General features: G+C 50.4%; 2 long non-coding RNA genes across 3 annotated transcripts in view; one reads left to right on the top strand and one right to left on the bottom strand.

The window, feature by feature from the left end:
• The window catches only part of LOC120403921, a 41,450-nt gene extending 34,952 nt beyond the window's left edge, over window positions 1–6,498 (top strand). The window contains exon 8 of one of the 2 annotated variants that reach the window (XR_005597801.1): window positions 5,766–6,498. This is a non-coding gene — a long non-coding RNA (uncharacterized LOC120403921). Of the gene's footprint in view, window positions 1–5,201 lie in introns of both variants that reach the window. The other variant, XR_005597800.1, reaches the window with a different exon arrangement.
• Window positions 6,499–17,608: 11,110 nt separating this feature from the next.
• Window positions 17,609–18,766, bottom strand: LOC120403920. Its single transcript, XR_005597797.1, has 2 exons — window positions 18,125–18,766; window positions 17,609–18,004 (listed from the first exon to the last, which is right to left on the bottom strand). It is a non-coding gene; the product is annotated as an uncharacterized LOC120403920 (long non-coding RNA).
• Between the last annotated feature and the right edge of the window lie 3,849 nt (window positions 18,767–22,615).

Here is a 22,615-nt window from a genome sequence, read left to right as displayed (position 1 = left end):
GTGGAGTGGCAGGGTAATCGGGTTGGCTAGTGATAGATCGAGTAGCGTGGTGTACCAGTGCTGCCTGGGCCACGCTGGAGTGATCAAGATTAGGTGCGCTCTGTCCCTGCAGAGTTTCAGCAGGACCTTGTGAACCAGCGGGAACGGCGGGAAGGCATAAAGTAGCAGGTTCGTCCACGGCATCAGGAATGCGTCCAAGATCGACCCCAGTGAGAGGCCTTGGAAGGCAGAACATCTGGCATTTCCTGTTCTCGCAGGAAGCAAACAGGTCTATGTGGGGAAATCCCCACCTCTGGAAAACCGAATGAATAACATCCGGGCGTATCGACCACTCGTGGCAGAGGAATGACCTGCTCAGTTGATCCGCCAGAATGTTCCGAACCCCTGGGAGAAAGGACGCTACCAGGTCTATCGAGTGGGCTATGCAAAAGTCCCAGAGTCTGATGGTCTCCTGACAAAGGGGGGAAGATCGAGTCCCTCCCTGTTTGTTTATATAGTACATGGCCGTTGTGTTGTCCGTAAACACTGAGACACCGCGGCCTTGTAAATGTTGCAGGAACGCCTGGCACGCTAGGCGGACTGCTCTCAGTTCTCGGACATTTATGTGCAGCATCAGCTCCTGAGGTGACCAGAGGCCTTGCTTACGAAGGCTTCCGAGGTGCGCACCCCAGCCAAGAGAAGACGCGTCCGTCGTCAGGGACACTGAGGCGGATGGAACAATAGCCCTGCACACACCAGGGAGGGAGTCAGCCACCAGTCTAGAGAGCCTAGAGTGCTCGGGGGAATGGTGACTATTGTGTCTATTGAGTCCCTGCTCGGGCGGAATACCGAGTTGAGCCAAGTTTGTAACGGATGGAGGCGGAGCCTGGCGTGTTTGGTTACGAACGTGCATGCAGCCATGTGGCCCAAGAGACTGAGACAAGTGCGAACCGAGGTCGTCGGGAAATTCTGCAGACCGCGGATGATTGTTGCCATTGCTTGAAACCACGGCTGTGGTAAGCATGCCCTGGCGAGATTGGAGTCTAGGGTCGCTCCTATGAAGTCTAACCTCTGTGTGGGAACTAGAGAGGACTTCTCTATATTGATCACCAGGCCTAGACGAGTGAATAGGTCCCTGACGATGCCCACATGCTGGGCGACTTGTGGCTCGGAGGTCCCCCGGATGAGCCAATCGTCCAGATACAGAAACACGTGTATCCGACGTCGGCGGAGATATGCAGCGACCACGGCCATGCACTGCGTGAATACCCTTGGGGCTGTGGAAAGGCCGAAGGGCAGGACTGTGAACTGGAAGTGCTGATGGTCGGCTATGAAACGGAGGTACCTCCTGTGCGGAGGAAAAATGGCGATATGAAAATATGTGTCCTTCATATCAAGGGCAGCATACCAATCTCCAGGATCCAAGGACGGGATAGTGGTCCCCAGGGATACCATACGGAACTTCAACTTTACCATAAACTGGTTGAGTCCTCGCAGGTCTAGGATGGGTCTGAGATCACCCTTTGACTTGGGGATTAGGAAATAACGGGAGTAAAACCCCTTGCCCTTTTCGTTCTTTGGCACCTCCTCTATAGCCCCCATGGCGAGGAGCGACCGCACCTCTTGCAAGCGGAATTGCTCGTGAGAGGGGTCCCTGAAGAGGGACGGGGTGGAAGGGTGGGGTTGAAACAAATTGGAGGTGGTATCCATATTCCACTGTGCGTAGGACCCAGAGATCTGAGGTTAACTGGGACCACGCCAGGAGGAAGTAGGAGAGATGGTTGGAGAAGGGAAGAGAAAGATCCTGGCCTGTAATTGGTACGCCGTCCTCGGGCGCACCTTCAAAAGTTAGATTTTGGTCCCACTGGTGGTTTCGAGGGACCTTGATTTTGGCCCTTTGGGGTCCTGATTGGCGTCTACGCCCACCTCGGCCATGCCGCCTGTCTATTTCTAGGCACAAAATACGGACGAGGAGGTTGGGGGCGGAAGGGTCTGTGTTGGGTCACTGGCGTGTGCATGCCTAGCGAACGCATTATGACCCTATTGTCTTTCAGGCTTTGCAGCCTAGGGTCAGTCTTCTCCAAGAAGAGGCCTTTACCATCGAACGGCAAGTCCTGGATGGTGTACTGCAGCTCGGGTGGGAGGTTGGAAACCTGAAGCCATGAGATACGCCTCATGGCAACACCTGAGGCCAGAGTCCTGGCTGCTGAGTCGGCTGCATTGAGCAAGGCTTGGAGGGAAGTTCTGGCCACCTTTTTTCCTTCCTCCAAGAAGGCCGCGAACTCCTGGCGGGAATCCTGAGGGAGTAGTTCCGTAAATCTCCCCACCTCCGCCCATGTGTTGTAATTATAGCGGCTGAGGAGGGCTTGTTGATTCGCCACCCGGAGCTGTAAGGCACCCGCCGAGTACACCTTATGGCCGAGCAGGTCCATTCGCCTAGCCTCCTTAGATTTTGGGGCTGCCGCCTGCTGGCCATGGCGTTCCCTCTCATTAACTGATTGAACGACCAGTGAGCAGGGAGGAGGATGGACATATAAATACTCGTACCCCTTAGAGGGCACCATATATTTACGCTTGACTCCCCTGGCCGTAGGTGGGATGGAGGCCGGCGATTGCCATATAGTGTCAGCATTGGCTTGGATGGTACGAATGACTGGTAGGGCCACTCTGGTGGGAGCATCAGCCGACAGAATGCTCACTACTGGGTCCTCCACCTCTGGGACCTCCTCTACCTGGAGGTTCATGTTGAGTGCTACCCTCCTGAGGAGGTCCTGGTGGGCCCTCAGGTCGATTGGAGGAGGGCTCGAGGAGGATGTCCCTGCCACCGCCTCGTCGGGAGAAGAGGAACAGGAGACACCTGGGACAAGAGGGTCCTGCGTGGCCTCTTGCTCCTGAGCAACCTCCTGCTCCAGTGGGACTGGGGAGTCCGGTGGGTGGACTGGAGCTTCCTCTGTACCAGCTGGAGGGGGACGGCTGATTGTCGCCTCTGGCACCTGGTGCTCTAATGGTGCCAAGCGGGACGGGACTACTGGTGCCCCTTGGGCCTGGTGGTACGCCCAAGGCGTCCAGAAGGCCCACTGGTGTGGGCCTAGGTCCTGGGCCTGTGTCTCTTGGAAGACCCCGGTGGGCACATCAGACTCACAGTCCTGTGCATAATAGGTGTCCGTGCGGGACGACTCTGAAGCGTGCCTGGAAGGCCATGGAGGAGCGGAGAGGCCCTGAGCAGAGTCCATGTCTCTAGCTGGCCTAGCTCTACTCGGCACCGGATACCAGGAGGCATACCGGTACTGGGAACGAGATTGGGACCTGCGACCGGAACGGTGCCGGGAGGTCAACCATGATCTCGAGGCTCAGCGTCGGGAGCGGCTACGGGAGTCATGGTGCCTGGAGTGGTGCCGGGAGCTGGAGCGGTGCCGAGAATAGCAGGCCGGCGACCGGGATGCCAACTGGAGCCGCGAGTGCGACAGGTACCAGAGAGGAGAATGGTGCTGGGACTGCGAGCGGGAGCGCCGTCGGGACCTGGAACGTCTGCGGGACCGTGATCTTGAACGGTGCCGGTCTGCTGTGCCGACAGAGGGTGGCCGAATCAAGGCCAGCTTGCCTATAGACTGTATCGCCCGCACCGGCGGTGCCGGGGGCAGAGGCAGCGTTGACTCTTGTCATTAAAATCAGATCCCTCGCCGTTGAGAACGTCTCCGGCGTGGACGGGATAGTAAACTCTACCACGGGTCTAGCCGGGGAGCTGACAGGCACCGGACTCGACGGCCCTTGTGGGACCGGAATCGACGGTGGCAACGTCGTTGGTGCCGCGGCGGGTGTCGGCGCCAGGTGGTCCGACTTGGACAAGCTCTCTGGCTGCGGTGCAGGTGGCACGGAAGCAGCAGGCGTCTTAGTCTTTCTCGACCTTGGGTAGAGGGAGCGGCGTCGAGCGGGCCTCGGTGCCGGCGACAGGTGGTGCTGAGGAGTCTTGGCCGTACCGGCGCGGTCCGGTGCCGAGGAGGTGCTTCTGCTCAAAGAGTGACCAGTGCTTGGAGGGGTGAGAGCCACCTCCGTGAGGAGCTGCTTTAGCCTAATGTCCCGCTCCTTTTTTGTTCTTGGCTTAAAAGCCTTGCAACTGTGGCACGTAGCTGTCAGGTGCGATTCCCCGAGGCACTTCAGACAGGAGTTGTGCGGGTCTCCTGTCGGCATCGGCCTGCGGCAGGCCGAGCACGGTTTGAAACCCGGTGAACTGGGCATGGGCCCCGGCACCGGGTGCGGAGAAGGGGCTATTCCCCAAACCCCTCTTAACTATTATTATACTAAATATACTATAAAGTAATAAAGTAATAAACTAAAGTGAACTATATAAAAAGTGTTTAACTATATACACAACAAGGAACGAGAGAACTACGAGTAGCTAGGGAAGTGGAGGTCAGCTAAGCTGCGCTCCACTGTTCCAACAAACTGAGGGGCGGATGGGTCGGCAGGAGAATATATCCGGTGCCATAGCAGCGCCACTCCAGGGGGCGCACAGCCGACCCACCGAGTGTTGCTAGGGTAAAAATCTTCCGACGAACGTGCACGCGGCGCACGCACACCTAATTGGAATCGATATGAGCAAGCACTCGAAGAACAGCCTGATGCTTGTTCCCAGGCTTGTGTAGCGTTTCCTGTGCGCTGCCGTCTCCTTCTCTCAGAGCGTGCGGGGAACTGTGGCTGCCGGGTACCCTCCAGCTCCTCCTCTCCCTCCTCCTGACAGTGTCTTCTATGTGCTAGCTGGGCTCTGCCAGGTCCAGTGGCCCCTAATGGTGGCTAGCAGCACTGCAGCCCATTTCTGGGGGGGTGGGAATTCTGCGTGCACAATTTCTGCAAAATTCTGCATTGCGCAGTGGCACAGAATTCCCTCAGCAGTAAGACTTCTCTTTATGACCCTTTGCTTCCATTATCAATTTTCTACAATTTCTAGCTTCTGATTTATACTCATTACTATCAACTTCCCCTTTTTTCAATTTGCTATAACTGTTTGTATTTTTTTATAGCTGCTGTCACTTCCTTTCTAAACCAGGCAGTTTTTTAATCAATACGGCCTTATTCCTCAATTGTGGGATTGTGGCTTTTTGGGAATCTAGTAAAGTGTTTTTGAACATTTTGCAATATCATTCACTTTTTCCTCATTAAATTCCTACGCCTAGCTGATTTGAAGTTCTCTGTTTTCTCCTGTTTTCTCTGTTTTCTCCTGGCAGTTTACTTTAGTGGAGATCTTCATGAAAAACCAGAAGGCACCGAGGGAAGCAATGGTCGGGGTTGTTTTAAACAGCCTCCTTTTCAATCTTGGTCCTGTAACTTCAGTGGAACGTATCAGGAATTTTCATTATCTGTTACATAAATTACTCTACACTTAGAACACTTTTCTGCAGAGCAGAATGAGATACCTATTGTTAACCTGTAGACTGACTGACTTACTGACATAGTTGGTATATTCTCTCCTGGTTGTACTTGATACCAGCAGTCTCCCTGGACTATCAGAAGTACATTGTTTAACTCTTTGATTCATCTTTTCTTAAAATTATATTTTTCATTTAATAACCCCTAGATTTTTAGTTTCCATGGGTAATTTCTGTTCAAGCTTTTCAGATTGTATCTGCAGTGCAAACAATCTCTTCTATCAGGATTTCTAAATCACATGTTGTAAACCTTCCTGTCGCAACTAAATAATACTGCACCAAGTCTAGCATGAACTCCATCGGCAGACCACTTTCTTGATCCTGCTCCTGTTTTAACCCTCATCTATTCCTCCCGTTTCTCAGGTTCTTTAGGGAATTGCTTTAGCAAAGAGGAGTGAAGACGTACAGCAGGATCTAAAGAGGACAAGCACGAAATTCTTATTTCTTTCAGACGTGTGCTTCACACCCTAGGGCAGCTGTAAAGAAGGCACTATCTCCCACTCCCTCAGGTTTATTTTTGGGCTTTTTTTTTGGTGTTAAATGGGCACAGGTGTATCTTTAACAGAGGCAGGCATTTAGGCTAGCTTGGGCTTGTTCTACTCGGCAACGAAAGGGTTCATCTTTTCTCTCCCAAGCCCAAGTGAGTGGTTTGTGTTTAAAAGTGATCCGCTGGGGGTGGTATTTTTTATTGCAACGTAGATGAAATGAACTGACAATCTTAGTTTCAGGATTTTGCATTTCAGTGGTCTAATCCTCAACTAAGGAGATGTTTTTAATGGCTGAAAAGGGGCTGGTGGAGTTCCAGCTGGAAAATCACTGGGAGAAGAATGGAATTATACAAAATAATGTTAGTAATCAGGCCCAGTTATATATGGCTCTTCATTACTTCAGCTTTTAGCAAATGAAACTGAGTGATTCACCTCTATTGGCAGATTAGATAGGATAATGGCAGCTATTTTAAAATATAAATTTCTAGGAAGTAACAGAATAGGGAGACTTTTGGAACTCTGGGAAATGTTATTTTGGAATGGCCCTAGGAGGAGTATCCAAGCTGAAAAGCTAAGTGTTATTTTAAACATTATTCAAAGCCAGTGTAAAAAACCCCGTGCGGGCGCTCTCTTCTCCCCGGCCGTCGCTATGGCGCGGCCTCAGGCGCGCCGGCCGGAGGCGCGCTCGGAGGCTTCCTGCGTCCCCTCCACCAGTGCTCCTCCCTCTCCGTCTGCGGCCCGTTGGAACAGGGGGGAAGTCTGGTAAACTTCTGGACAGGGCATCAAGCCCGAACCATTCCCGGTGATTCTGTGATGATGTGCGCCGCGGTGGTTAGTGGGAGAGAGTATTTAGGTGATTCCCAGAGTGCCAGTGGCGCCTGGGGTTAGTCTGTGCTGAGGCGGTGCCGTGCGCGGGGGCGTGGCCGAAGGTCGCAGAGGCCAGGGCGAGCTGCTGACCAGCGAAGTGGGGAGAGGGGGCAGGAATGGGGGGGCGAGCGGGCTCTGCAGGCGGTCTGGATGAGGATGAGAGCGTGAGCGGCGATGGCGGTGGGCGGGCGTCAGAGGGAGGTGCGGCGGCGGCGAGACGTGCATGAGCGCCGAAGAGCGAGCTCGCCTTTCATGGGCCATGCGACCAGCGATGAAGCTGAAGAGCTGCCCTCAGCGCCTCAGCTCGCTGTCCTAAGATGTACGGGCCAGCCGGGGCGCGACCGAGCTCCGGAGCCTTCTCGGCCGGCGAAGGAGCTGCGGAAGAAGAAAGAGCTGCGGAAGCGGGCCGGCGACCCGGGTGAGGAAGAATAGGTGTGAGGCGGGCCGAGACCGGCCCGGCCTGGAAAGACGTGGCCGGCCGAGAGAAAGTTTGGTAGGAGGCCCAGTGAGCCTAGGAAGGCCGCCGGCAACCAGAGGTAGAGTCAGATAGGAGGGCCGTGGGAGAACCAGGAAGGATAGAGGAGAGGAGAGACAGATGGAGTCGGCCAGGTTGAGAAGGTAGAGGGGAGAGAGGCAGGATGGTAGGGGCGAGGGAGGAGGACGGCGGTGATTGGCAGGCGAGGAGGGCACCCTCAGGTGGCAGAGGCGGGCGACTGGCCAAGTCGACGGGGCAGGGGCGCACGAGGCAGAGACAGCGGTCGAGGGAGGGCAGGAAGGAGCCCTTCCCAACACCGGACACTGTAGAGGAGGCTGTTGAAGATGAAGGAGGATGGGGGAGGTAGGCACCCTGGTCACACCAGAGCAAACCTAGGCTGGTAGGTAGGGGATCTAGTAATGTGAGGTTAGGTGGGAGGGTCACACCAGGAGGTGCAGCCGAGGGCTTCCACCGACTCTCTTGAACAGTTCCGCCGGGCAGGTGGACTGCAGAGGGCGAGGCCAGTAGATGGCGGAGTTGGCGTCGTCCGGAACAGGGAGTCCCCAGTCAGGGGGGATTGCCGGGCGCCATGATGGGAGATGGGGATGGAGGGGTCTCTCGAGCAGCAGGGTAGCATGGCTGGAGCCACAGCAGGAATGGAGGTGCCCTCCCAGGGCCTGGAGGCAGGCTCTCTGTGAGTGGGTGCCCGAGGACTCTGGACGAGAAGGTGGAGGTCTGAAGCGAGAGGTGAGGAGAGCGCTGCAGATGAGAGTGCTGTAGCCCCCTGACAGAGAATAGAGAGAGTGCCCTGCCGGAGAGAAGAGAGACACAGAGTCGTCGGCGGACCTCGGCGAGGGAAAATGAGTGGAAGGCCCAGCGGACGGACGGAAACCTGAGGCGGGAGAGAGACCGACGAGGAGAGCAGGACCGGAAGATCGTGGATGCGGAGTCGGGCGGAGGGGAGCACGAAGGAAGGGGAGGTGAGGTTCCTGAGCCTGGTCGCCAGCAGCGCATTCTGCCAGAGCCACCTTGCAGAGACGGGACGCCCCCTCCGGGGGGAAGATTGCAAGTGTGTTGTCCGGGCTGCCTTGGGAGAGACCGGCGTGGTTGGAGGGCTAAGTGGCAGTTATTCCTCAGATGCTCGGAGAGAGCCTGATTGGCTGATGGAAGAGACATTGCCTGGCGCACAGAGAAAGGAGGTGAAGGATTGCGCCTCCAGAAAGCGAGGCTCCCGCGTGCCCCGGGGCCGGTGAGTGGAGTGTGTCGTCGGTGGAAGCGGGAGACCCCAACGGTCGGCGGCCGGTCCCGTCTCGGGTCGGGACGAAGGAACGGCGCGGATCGGAGGCCCGTGACACGGCGGAGAGACAGCCCGTGCCCAGCCCGGGGCGAGCCCGCCACTGGTGACGGCGACGGAGGAGTCGTGCACGCACGCGGCGCGCATGGTGGACCAGATGGTGGGTCGGCCAGCGGAGCCATGTGAGCCAGCGGCGCGGTGGCAGCGTTGACGTCGATGCCATGCGAGGGAGACCATTGGCCGGAGTCAAAGGAGACGCAGCACCGGAAGGAAGTGCGAGAGGGCGCCTGACAAGTCGAGGAATCGAGCCGCCGGCAGCCACAAGGCGCAGCGCCGCTGTTGAGCTTGACGAGGAGTTGAAAGACAGACAGAGCCGAGGTGTTGGCAGACAGGGGACTGCTTGGTGGCGCTCCTGCGAGACAATCAGCCTCTGGTGCCATAAGAGGGCTGCTGCCAGATAGCGGGGCGCACATGCAGCTGCTACAGCTGCCATGCACTTTGGGACCACGCTGCTGCCACTGGTAAATAAAGGTAACACGCCCAACGGTGCGTGGCAAGTCGAGAAAGGGTACGCGTAGGTCAAGAGCCGGTGGGATAGCACGAAGGTGAAACCTGTGACATGTAGTGGCCAGAGGCAAACCGCCGAAGTCCAGCGGCAATGGGATGATCAAGATGATGGTTGACCAATCCCCAGAAGTTGAGAGCGGCAAACCAATCTCCCGCCGAAGAGAGGGAATGATGGTCCCAAGGTGACCGCAGGAGGGGAAATAACGAGGCAGCGCCTCTCCCCCCGTAGTCCTCCATCGGGCCGGCCCTGTCTGGACCTGGGTGAGGCTCTGCACCCTGCTGAGGAATCCCCAGAGCCTCCTGGGGGAAGGGTGAAGAGGGAGGAAGGTGGACGACAAGGGCCCTCTTGTTGTCGTGAGAACCTGTCTGCCCGGGGCGTGGGAGGGAAGACCTCTTGGGAAAGGACTAGAAGTAAGGAGGCGCGGAGGAAGACGACGGGAACTGTGAGGGAGACCAGCTGGGGGGAGGAGCGGTTCGGGGAGAGTGATGCTGAAGCTCGCGGAGGGCCGAGAAAACCTGGGCGTCCCTGGGAGGCCTGTCCCTACTGGCCGTCCTGGATTCTGGCCGGAGACGCCCTGGGCAGGCTGGCGATCTGGGGCTGCCGCTCGGCAAAGCGGACCAGGGGCTCTGACGCCGATAGCGGAAAGGCGGAAGGACGGGGGCTGAGCGGGCCGAGGACGCACGTGCGGGCGGCTGGTTCCGATCGGTCTTTGCGGATCTCGAACGGCTCGGTCGCGCGGCAGGTCGGGTTTAGCGACCAGGTCCTGGCCGTGTGTAGTAGCGATTCTGGTCTGTAATACTGCAGCTCCCACTGCAGCGTCTGGATTGCAGCCCCCGTTTGGTGGCGTGCCGTCGTGTTGCACCCAGCCAGGGAGCCGGGGCCACTGCACCGTCTCGCAGCCGTCTTCTTGCAGCAGGAGAGAGCCTGGACTTCCTCGGGAGGATTGCCCGGAACTCCGAGAAGCCAGGCGGGAGGCGGGAGTTGGATGCCATGATGTCAAAGGGCCATTTGCCAGGGAAACCCATGCCTTGGCAGGAGCCATTCCATTGCTGGCACGGCCTAGCAGGAGGCGCCGAGGCGGGCATTCCTTCCATCGTCCATCCACCGGCTCGGCCATTCCGCCGTCTGGGCGCGGGCATCCTCTCCACGCGATCCCGGGCGACGAGTGCCACTGACAAGCGAGTCGAGGGTTGGGGGCGGTAGCCTGGGGCTGATAGACCAGCGCAGGAAGCCTTTGAGCTGCGGGCCCCAGGCGTGGCGCGATCGCGCGGGGGGCGCCATGCGTTGTATGGGCGCCAAGTGGCACGCGTCTAGCGGCCACGGCAGTAGCGTCCGGGTAAGTAATGGGGACGTCATCCTCTGGAGGCGGTGGGGCCTTGGGCCAGCGCGCGGCCACCCGGCCGGAGTCCGCCGTCCGGCGGGTAGTTCTGGGGGGCGGGTCCGTCAATGGGTCGCACGTTGGCCATGGCGTCCGAGGACCCAGTGGGGGCGTGGGGCGGATGGCAGGGGGGCCACCGGGGAGGGGCTTGAGGTCGGGCGGGCGACTGGACTGCCTCGTCCCGGGCCTGGGCGAGGCCGGCGGCGCGGACCTGCGGGGGGCGCGGATCGGTCGTCGGGCGACTCTGCGTCCGCGGCGACTCTCGGTCGCCGGAGAATGACTTGCTCCTCGGCCGCCGGGTGGGCCCCACGAGCCCCACTGCCTGAGAGCCGAGAGGTCCCCGGGGTTGGTGGTGGTGAGCCGGGGCTGTGCGGTGGTGGAGGGATGGTTGGGCTGGCGTAGGGCGGCGCGCGGGCGCGCGAGCGGGGGCGGGCGCAGGGGATCACGCGACGGGGGCGGGAGGTGGCCGGCGCCGGTAGGCCGAGTATCGAGCCCGCCCGTCCCGGTGATGACCGAGGAGGTCCGTGACCGCCGGTCCCGGTGCGTGCCGGAGCGGGGCGCCGAGCCCGTGTGCGGCGGTGCGTCGGGAGTCCGGCGCGGTGCGCGGCGCGGGCGCCGGACCTGGGCGGGCGCGCCGGGGCCGACCGATGACCGGGAGGCGGACGGTGCCGGATGACGACCGTGACCGGCGGGCGGGTCGTACGACGAGGCGGCGGCGGCGGATGAGCGCCGGTACGCGGCGCGCGCGGGAGCCGAGCTGGGCGGCGGTGGCGCGTGGAGCCGGGTCGGGGTGGTGGATGGCGGTCGACGCATGGTCGCGGTGTCCGTGCGGCCGGACGCCGTCGCCGCGCGCCGCCGACGGCTGCCCCGGCCAGCCTCCCGGGGCGAGGCGCGCGCGGGGCGGCGGCGCGGGGCTACTCTCAGCTCGGCTGCTCGCTCGAGAGTGCCATCGGCGGCGGCCGCGGGCTCTCCCGGGAGTGCGGGCCGGGCGGCGGTGCGGGTGCCGTGGCTTGCACAGCGCGCAGTCCCAGCTTGCGGAGTCGCTGAGCACAGTCACAGCGCGGCGTCACGAGACGCGGCGAGCTGGCTCTCAGGCCGCAGCTATGCCTTTAGAGAGCGAGCCGGGCGCTCTGCGCGGCGGCGCGGCGGGGTGCGGACCTCGCGCGGCGGGGCTCGCTAGCGCGCTGCGCACTCTGCGGGCTGCTGGTGTTCCGCGCACCGCGCCGGGTTGGGCGCGCGGCTGCGATAAGGATCAGCGTCTGCTTAAGCCGAGGTTCGCGGTCCCGCGCCTCCTCCGGATCTGCTTAAAAGCAGGCAAAAGCAGAACAGTGAACGCACTTGCTCGTCCTGTCCGGAGCAACGGAGGTGTGCGAGTCGCTTCTCGGCGTGGTATGCTGGTGGGTCAGCCAGGTAGTTGGAAGCTGCAGCCGGCTGGGCAAGAGCCCCGGACCGGGGGAAAGGAAAGGGAAAACCCTTAAACGTTACTAAAAAAACTATAACAAACTACTAAATAACTATAACTAACTATAATATAAACTAACTATATACTACTATATAAAAAAAAAAGAGTAAAAAAAAGGGCAGTGGAGGCAACAGCGAGCCCACACAGCGACGACCGACCGTCCGTGAGCGGTAGAGAACTGAGAGGGGACGGGGGCCGGGCGGCTTATTTAGCATGCGCGCGCCAGGCCAGGCCAGTGCGCCGCCGCCCTAGGAAAAAGTTAAAAAAAGTTCTTCGAAGCACGGCACGCGGCGCGCGCACCTAACTGGAATGCATTGGAGCAATCACTCGAAGAAGAACTTGAACCTTGCTTGGTTAGCCAGTGTGGAAGTAGTCAAACCATGTTATAAATGTGTTTTGTAATGGTTTTTATTGTTCTGAAGAAACTGGATTGTCCACCCTCAAATTATAGAATATCATTCATTCCATCAAGGTACGAGGTCAACTGTAGTTTATGAAAACATAGACTCAAATGCCTTTAACATTAACAACGGGGTGAAACAGGTGGGTCTTACATAGCCCCCTGGGCTCTTTAACATCTACTACATCATTCCTTCTTCATGCATTTATTTGGGAACTAGACTAGAGGGAGGCTTGTTCAATATCACATGGTTTAGAGCAAAAGCCAAGGAGAAAGAGCTGGTTCTGAGAGATTTCCCGTTTGTGGGTGACACAGCCTTGGTTGCCCACAGTGAATCTTCCCTGAAAAATCTCTTCGGTAGATTTTCTGTATCATGCAAGAGCTTTGGCTCTTCAGCTTAACAATTAGTTTCAAGAAGACTGATCATATACCAAAGGATGGAAGAACCAATGCCTGACATCACTCTGGAGGGTAAATCTCTTGGCATCGTCAACAGCTTTTGCTATGATTGGCAGGAATCTTGACCCACAGATTGAGCTAACAGGATTGGAAAAGCAGCTAAGAATTTTGGGCTGTTAGAGAAATGTGCATGGAATAACAGAAAACTGTTAACTGCGGTGAAGATGTCAATCTACGAGAGCACTTGTGTGCTGTCAGAAATGTGGGCTACATGTGGTAGGCACAGCAGGAGACTGAATAGCTTCCACATAAGATGCCTACACAAGATCCTGGAAGTTAAGTGGAAAGACAAAATACCAAACACAGAGGTGCTGGAGTGTGCAGGACTGACACACTTAGAAACCACTATCAAGAAGAGAGGTTGCGATGGCTTGGTCATGACGGAAGAATGGGAGGAGACCGTATCCCAAAGAATATTTTTTAAAGTGAGTTTTGAGATGGCTCTAGAAAGTGGTTGCCTTTTATGATGGTCCCCCCAAAATATGTGCAAAAATTATATGAAGTCGTTCAACATCAATATAAAAAGCTGGGAGAAGTGAGCAGAATCCTATCGAATCCATCTGGCAGTGGGTGCTGCTCATCACGAAGCAACTTTGACCCAGAGAATGAAAGCAAAGTGAGAAAGAAGGAAGTGTGCTGTAATCTTGGACTCCAACTCAGACAATGCATGGATTTGAAATTTGTAACAAGCTGTGTCATTCTCGCATTGGACTTGTCAGCCATAAGTTGATTCATCAGGCAAATGACCGGATCAGCGGTTGTCTGTGGTAGAACACTGTTCAGATCCATCCACGCTGACCTATCAAACTCTATAATAAATCCTTTTAGTTGGAAGCATCTTCAGTTTAAACAGCTACAAACATGTTTAAAGATAGGCGCCCAGCCACACTGGGCTAATGATCCTTACATGGTGTTTTGCTCTTTTCACTCTCCTATTGACACACCTACAAGTTGAGACAGTGACCATTTTAGCAAAAAAAAAAAAAAATAAATTGACTCAATGTTCTTTAGTTAAGGTGGTGTCTTCCATTAAGGACAAAGAATGATTTAGTAAGAGGATACTTTCAGTGCTCTTCTCATAGCCCTTACTTATTTTTCTGGTACTGAGCATGGTTCCCATGAAGCCCTGGTAATCTTTTTTGAAGAACGCAAAGCTGTTTTCCACCCCCAGAAAGTCAGTCTGTGGAACTGCAGACCTCTAGCCAGCAAGATCAGATGTACTTCCTGTACCTATGCTTTCTTCTTTAAAAACAGATTTGCATTCGTGGCAAATCTCACATGCAGAACTGGTACAAACCTATGGCTCTGTCTTTACAAACGCTATATATGCTTCGAGCATGTCTGTATTTATAAGTACGTTGGTTTAAAAAAAAATTCGGTGACAGATGTGATCACAAGTAAAAAAATAAAAAATATAGGCCTATTTTCACTATTACTGAAAGGAGGACGGTGTGGCTGTACACACATCTGGATACGTGAATGAGGCCTGGTCTGCACTACGGGGGGGATCAAACTAAGGTACGCGACTTCAGCTACGCGAATAGCTACTGACTTACCCGTCCTGACGCCGTGGGATCGAACTCCGGTGGTGGAGTTCCGGAGTCGACCGGAGCGCGTGGGGAGTTTGATTAGACGCGATAGTTCAAACTCCGAGAAGTCGAACCCGCGTGATAAGTATAGACCTACCCTGAGAGTGAGTGAGTGTGTGTGTGCGTGCGTACGTACGTATGTACACTGCAGAAGACCAGCTGCCACAGGCCGGGTAAACATTTGCTACAGAGACTGAAGGATTTTATCCTCTAGTATATCCACCCCCTTGGTTGTCTATAGTGAGGCTTTGGTTGGCTTAACTGTCTCTCTCAGGGGTGTGGATTTTTCACATCCTTGAGTGATGTACCTAGGTTGGCCTAAGCGTTAGGTGTAGACGAAGCCTCAGCCTGAACTAAGGGACAAAGGCAATTGAGCTGAGGCATTCAAACCTCCTCCAAGTTCAGTGGTTTCTCAAATGGAACAAGAATCCTGTAACAACATTTAGACTAAAAGAAGTGTGGATATTTACATTGCATGATTAGTTTGCTATGCTATTCATTTTCAGGTGTGTTTTTTTAACTATTTACTATATATGTCGATGGATAAGTATGGTAACACCTCACTTAATGTTGTAGTTATTTAACATCATTTTGCTTAAAGTTGCATTTTTCAGGAACATAAGTGAATACAATTTCCCCATAAGAATTAATGTAAGTAAGGTTGCGGGGGAGTTAGGTTCCAGGAGAAAAAATGTTGCCAGACAAAAGGCATTATATAATTTTTAAACAAGCAATTTAAAAGTTTTAAACAATTCAATACTACAGTCAGTCATCATTACTGAGTATGAAGCTTGGTTGAGGTGGTGGAGTCAGTGCGTGGATTGTCAGGCTGTGCCTCTTGCTGAACTTGAAAAAACACACCTAGAGATTGTTGTTTTTCCTTCCCCCCCCCCCCCTTGGTAAATTTCTTTATAGCAAGTCATTAGCTGACCAACTCCCCGAAGCACATGGGAGCTGTGTTCCCTGTCAGGATCATCATCCCTCAGGATTTGCAAGCCAGCCTTAACCTGCCTCTTCTCTCCCCCACGCCCTTTACTCTGCAGGACGGGTCCTTGCGCCTCCCCCCTCCCTCCTGTCTGTGACAATCAGCTGGTTTGCTGTGTTCAGGAGGGAGGAGCAAGGACTTGGCGCAGGCTCACCCTGCATCCTGAACATCACAAACCAGCTGATTGCCCTGGGCAGGAGGCAGAAGGCGCTGATCCATAGGGTCTGCCAGTCAGCAGGGGGCACACATAGAACTGATTGGGGGCTGCCAGCTGTGAACAAAGCAGGCTGACATTATTGCAAAGCATTGCACAGCTTTAAATGGAGCATGTTCTGTAATGGAGCAGGGATGTAAGATTGAAACGATGTTAAGTGGGGAGTTACTGTATTTGCTATAATTCCACTTTGATTTCCTTGAAAAGCATTATCAGTGGTAGGATACCTGTTTTATTATACAGAAGGTCCTGTCTCTCTCTCTCTAGACTAATGCTGTTATCTAAAAAGTTTGTCAGCACTTGCCATAGTTTGCTCTCACAGCTGTGGCTGATCTACTGATGTAATTTAAAAACCTTGGAAGAAGGCTATTTTTCTGTCTTAGATTTTGGCCTCGCAGAGATGTCGTCTTCTTCTGGAAGCTGGTTTCACATGGTGGCTTAGATTTTCCCATCTTTGTATCTAGCACCATTTGAAATCAGTGTTCTAGGAGCAAGAATTGCAGCATGGGAAAAGAAGATCCCAGAAGCAGCCTGCTAACTTCATCAAATGGATCAACTCTTCAGATTAGTTTTAGCCTGGTAAATAGCCTGAGTGGCACATTTTGAAGCATCCCTTGTGTGTGTCAGTTTAGTTATCTTCCTTACATTTTTACCCAATTAAGCATGAGCATAATGGATGGGAGCCCCAAAGATAATGCCTGTTGAAATCAGTAAGTTACCTTTGTACATCCTCATACTTCAAAGTATCCATAGCAAAAACACTTATGTAGATACAGTCCTAATTGCTTTTCAGTATTCACACAACCTGCTAATATGGGAAACTTAAGTGACTGGTATGATGGGTAACTTCATATCCATTACTGCCATAATAAATCATGGCATTCATTTTAGAGGCTGCTTTTCAGTAGTGAAGTCATTGGGAGCTGTAGGTACTCAGCACCTCTGAAGTTCTGAACCCTTCTCTTACCAGTAGGTGGTGGAAGCTCATGTACTGAATATCAAGCTATTTTCTTGAGAAAAGTAGTAATCCTTGAATTTTTGTTCTTTAAACAGTAACCTATTTCCAATAGCTCCTGTTACAATAAAGCCATAACCCTTCCATATTTGATACGGAGTTCTGGGGTAGACTAGTTTCTTCAGACTGACTATTTTTCAGAGGCTTTTGTGGCATGTCCAGAAGCAGAGCTGTTTTTTCTCAAATGGACCTGTGGCTGTGACCTAGATGACCCCCCCCCCTTTGAGCTGGGAAAATGTCTCTTACACAGGCTGACCGATCTCTCTTGGTGTTCAGAGTTTTTTGTTTTTGTCTAGCACCATTTGAAATCGGTTATGATGTAGGGGGAAAAGCAACACTAATGGAAACTCAGTTTTTCCCCTCTCCACAAGCACATTCACATCAGGGGGGTCCCAGAATGCTGTAAGTATGTGTATTAATGTAATATTTGTGGTTGTATTCTGTTGAACTGGTAGGAAGAGCTCTAGTGAAGGTTCAGTAGTTCAGATTCTTCCTATTCAGTGAACAAGGTGCAGATATCTATATAAAAAAAATACATCTACCTTCTTGTGGACTTGCAAACCAGTAAAACAGTTATTTGTCTTTCAAATCTGGATGGTCTACTTTGATTTAGTTTTTCTTTAAAATCAAGCTGGTATTGCCCTCTGGCTCACACAAGCAAAGCATGGTTTCTTCTCATGTCCCCAGTCCAGTTTCCATCATAAATTTAACTGTTAAATTTATCTTATTCAACACATGCAATAATGCAGTTTTAAGTAATATTTAATCTGCCTGCTGGATGGAAATACACTCACTGTAGACTTACTGGGCTGCAAAGTACTATAACACATGTATTGAGTAGAGATATGCAAGTAACTCTTTTGATTCAGGACAACCCAGAGTATTTTTACCCCTGTAAAATGATTGATCAAACCCCTTATTTTTTAAAAATAAAAAATTGAGTGAAATTGCGACGTCAGGCCAGTTGTCACATGACATATTACTTAAAAATCAAAGGCAAATTTCAGTGACAAACACTTTAAAAAAATCACTTTATTAAGAATACAAGTTGATACTAGATTTTACATCAAGACAAATCCTTCTTGTGTTCAGAAGATGATTAAATTCATACTGTAGCATTTTACAAAGCTCCCCAATAACACTTAAAGGCACTATAAAACAATCCAGTGATTGATATAGGCATCTCATATATACCCTGTACACATTGTGAATAGACCCACTATGTAAGTCTTTGCAGGACCAGGGTCCCAGCTGGTCTAATCTTTTGCTTATCAGAGTAGCTTTTAGTTTGCCTTTTGGGCTAGATTCACAAAAGGATGTAGGCATGTAACAGGCTTTAGTTACCTAAAGTGGCAAAGCCCCAGAACAGTGCATAAACCAGGAAAAGGTAGATGGTCCTTTAACTCATCTGTGGGGCCCTATCAGGTAAGCATGCTCAAACCTTGCCTTCTGGATCAGGCCCCACAGATGAGCTTACACAAAATGAGCAGAGGGCACAGATTTACCTTCTAATGGTTAGCCCAGTGACCTGTGGTTCAAGTCTCCTCTCTCAGATACTTGCTTACTCCTTCTTGCTGGACCAATGTAGAAGCTGTTACATGATGAGTAAATGGTGAATGAGTGTATGGGAGCTTCAACAACCCTGCTCCTCTTCTTGCAAAAACAGTGTACGTACTTCACAGGAGGGAGGTGCCAATCTCAGAGAGGGGTGAGCTTAGCACAAACCCCATGGCTTTGTACCACCTACAGGCTACCTTGTACAAGGAGCATCTTAACAGGCTGGTTTCTGTGAGTCCCATTCATTGCACAGCCCACCTAGACTTTGTGAATCTAGCCCCTTCCTCGTTAAGCTTGCCCCACTGTTTATTACTGTTTGAATAAATATGATCCCATAGAACAGTTCTGGTACTAATACAAATATATACATCCATATCACACAGAACAATGACGATCTGAAATAAAAACACTTAAAGTGCACTTCCTTCTTTCTGTGGGAAAATGAACCTATAACCAAACTGCCTACATGGTCTGTGGTAAGAGAAAAGGTTTATTAGCTTAGCCACACATTGCTAGGAGATAGACAGATCATGACAATATTTTCGTAATATTATACATTACAAGTCAAAGCTTGGACTGAACTCAGCAGCTAATTCAGAGCCAATGCTCGGGGAACAGATTTAAGTATGTGATTTCAGATATGCACCAAGAATCCAACTCCCTATCCAAGATCTCTAATGTAATTTTTTGAGCTGTTTCAGCTGACAAGTGTTGGCTGGCCCTTTAACAAGGAAAAACAAAAGATTGTATTTATATTGCAATTAAAAAGTGTATTTGCCAGCACTTTGTCCAATTAAGTATCTTCTGTCACTTCTAGTGGGAAACCTTCATTAGCTAGCTAATCTGAGAGGTAACAAATGTTTCTGATGTGGTCATTCTCTTGATTCCCCATTCAAGGTGGTCATTTACAGTCTTAACTGGGACAGAATTACTACCCAGGCTCCCCAATGTTGCACACCAAGACCAATTAATTGCCTTAACAGAAAGGTTACAAAAACCTGATTTAGATGCACAGTATATCCAAAAGCAGTGGACACGAGAAGTTTAGTTTTCGTATTTCTTTCTTGCAAATATAAAGGGAATAATGTACAAAACTTAACTTATGAAAAATAAGTTAAGCACTGTCTCTTTCAACAGGCTTCCTAAAATAGAGGTACTTAGGTAATTTAAACAATATGGCCACTAATGCAATATAAATCATATGAAGAACCTACCAAGCACTCTCTCATTGCATAGTCTCTTCTGGAAGCAAGCAGATGCTGCATGGCAGAGAAAGAAGGCAGGTGGCCTGAAGGCACAGTTTTAGTGTTCCAGGCTGCTGGGAGACCGCTATGGGCATGAAGCTTTTTATAAGTTAATTTCAGACACAGACAGGTGAGCTAAAGGGGATGGCATTGGTATACGTTCTGGCTTTGTGCCTTGGTAAAAATGCAGTAGATGCTTATAACAGTCAATCACAAAAGGAGAAGAAAAATTAAGATAAAAGCATCTTCAATTCTGGTGAAAGTAGGGGCTAAATATTCCATTAGAAATAGTGCAAATGCAGTCCTTTCTCCATCTGTAAGACATCTTTCACCACTGCTCCTTCCCCACCAATCAGGTTTTACACGCAGTGTATTGAGCAGTAAGTGAAGTGGAGTCATGTTTCCTGCAAAAACAAGAATTAGAATTGATTTTTCATATAATCTCATTAATTTTAACTAGTAAGTTAGCACATTTTCCCATGTTATGACTAAACTGGTGATATTTTCCAAGTCAGCTTTTCTGTTACTTCAGAGATATACTGGCTGCTGGTACACTCAAAAAAAAAAAAGTTAAAACGTAAATAGGCTCCTACGACTTTTTTTTTTTAAACTTGTCATTAGCAGCTTGATAATTGCTAACAACCTGCATTTCTGCTCTCCTGACATGCATTTGTTATATGGATTATTTTGGTTGCTGAAGAGATTGTCACAATGTTGGTAACTGCAAAACACTAAGAATTTAACAGTGTTTATTTTAGAATTATTAGCTAGGAATCCCATGCTCCTGAGAAATCACTTCCTTAAGCAGACTGAGGACTGGTGGAGGCATGTGAACCAGTGGCATAAATTAAGAACCAAAAGCTGCCCTAAAAACACAGTTTTGAGCAAAATTCTTTCATTTTTGTGGTCCAATGACGTTATGGTTAGCACCCCAACATCCGAGGATTTAAATCCCAATGTGTACCCACAACTGAGTGTGTCAGTATTTAGAATATCTAAAAATTAAAGGATTATTAAATTAAGCCGAGACTTTCAGACCAAACATTGGATCCTTTCCATCTACCTTTTTTTTTTTTTTTGGGGGGGGGGGGGGGGGAAGATTAGAATAAGGGCCAAGAAGTGTTTTTGCTCCAGTGGGCAGTTCCTGGCAATTGCAAACTGGAATTCAGAAGTTACCACTGTAAACACCTCTTATTGCTGTTGCTTCAGATCACCATGTCCTGCCCAGGAGATACAGAAATGACCACTATCTATGTCTAGATTTCACAACAAAAGATAATCAGAGCACCTTCTTCCCACAAGGAGAGAGGCACAAGCTAATCTACAGTCTTAACGAGAAACACCACTCTAAAGTAGTCAAAGACTGTCCTACAACGGTACATGGGCTGGAAGGGATGTAATTTGTAGCCCAGACTGTCCAACTTGAAACTACATTTATTGAAGTTACAATACAGAAAACAGTTTAACCTTTTTTTTTTTTTTTTTTTAACTGAATGTCCTTCCAATAAACCTTTTGGAAGCAGCCAGGATTGAGATGTTTGGTCTCCAATCCATTACTACCACTTTCTTGGAAGTCATACTATACTATAGGATTTGAGACTGGGATAAAGGAAACCCTGGTTTCAAAGGATGGTTTTGTTATCTCTGCATGTAAAATTTAGAGAGTATTAAAAACACTGCCAGAACTTTGTCATCACTGAGCACAGTGAAAAGCAGCAGGTTGGTCCCTTGTTCTGTTATGATTGAAATAAACATTTTGACTCAACTCAGGTGTAAGAATAACCATAATTGTTGCCAATTATACAGGTTTTGTATCAAGTACAGTAGAACCTCAGTTGTGAACAACTTGGGAATGGAGGTTGTTCATAACTGAAGTGTTTAACTCTGAACAAAATGTTATGATTCTTTCTAAAGTTTACAACTGAACATTGGCTTAGTACAGCTTTTACTATGCAAAAGGAAAAATGTTGCTCTTAATTTAAACGCAACAAGCATAGAAACAGTTTCCTTACCAAGGTCAAAACTTTTTTAAAACTTTCCATTTTTAGTAGTTTACATTTAACACGTTTTGTTTCTAAGAGGACGGTGATCAATTGTTCTTCATGTCCACTGAAGGTGGACAAGCAGTAATGGGCTTAATCTGTACCAAGGAAGATTTAGATTGGCTATTAGGAAAAACTTTCTAACTATAAGAATAGTTAAGCACTAGAATAGTCTTCCAAAGGAAGTTGTGGAGCCCCCATCATTAGAGGCTTCTGAGAACAGATTGGACAAAACTGGGCTGGACTAGATGACATCTTGCAGTTTCATCCAGACCTACCTTTCTATGATTACTCCTTAGTTATTATGAGGAAGTATTTTATTAAATCAATTTTACTGAAAAACTAAAGCCACTAATACTTTAAAATGAAAATCTGAAATATTTCAAGCATGCCTTTAAAAAACACTTCAAACCTGGTGATGTACAGTGGTCCTTATAAGATGCAGTTTGGTTTTAAGTGACCATATTTCTCTTTTTATCAAAAGAGATAACACATGAGAATGAATTAGTCCAAAAAACAAACAAAAAAATGAAACATACATACCATACAGGAAGACCTATGAAAATAGGTTGTGGTCTTCACCTAATACATAGCAGTTACATACCACATTTCCCTTGGAAATATGAATAAGCCATCTAATTTGGACATTTTCAAGTGGAAAGGAAATTTAAACAATACCTTTTCATGTTTCAATTAATTCTTTAATGCAGATGCTTCATTTTCATCTGGTACTTTAACATTTAAAATGCATGCTCCTTTGCCGTTTTCATCGGTTTGGTATGCGCTGAACAGCGGGGTGGGAGAGGGGGGAAGAAGTCTAATTGATTAATAGTCTCTATGAATGGTGAGTGAAGCCCAAGGGAGTGGAGGGAAATGGCTGGTGAGATATGTTTTTATGGGATCCTTAAGAAGTTTAGAAACCGAATACAGAGTTTGGTGCCTGCGGTGATTTCCAAAATAAGCTCTAGTCTATATCAAATATTGGAGCCAAAACAGTCTGTTGAAGGTCTCAGTTTTAAAATTCCCCTCCCCACTCCCCCTTCACAGAAGACAAGTGGGGGCATAAACCTCATTCTGATTTGTTAACCTGGCTCTCTCTTTTTTAATGCGTCAGAGGTTCATGGAGAGCATATTTAATGGGAAAAAAACAAACCAAACCACACACGGTGCACTAAT

This window comes from Mauremys reevesii, linkage group 4 (assembly GCF_016161935.1).
Source record: "Mauremys reevesii isolate NIE-2019 linkage group 4, ASM1616193v1, whole genome shotgun sequence".
Taxonomy (NCBI): Eukaryota; Metazoa; Chordata; order Testudines; family Geoemydidae; genus Mauremys; species Mauremys reevesii.
This window is presented reverse-complemented; position numbering and strand designations above follow the sequence as displayed.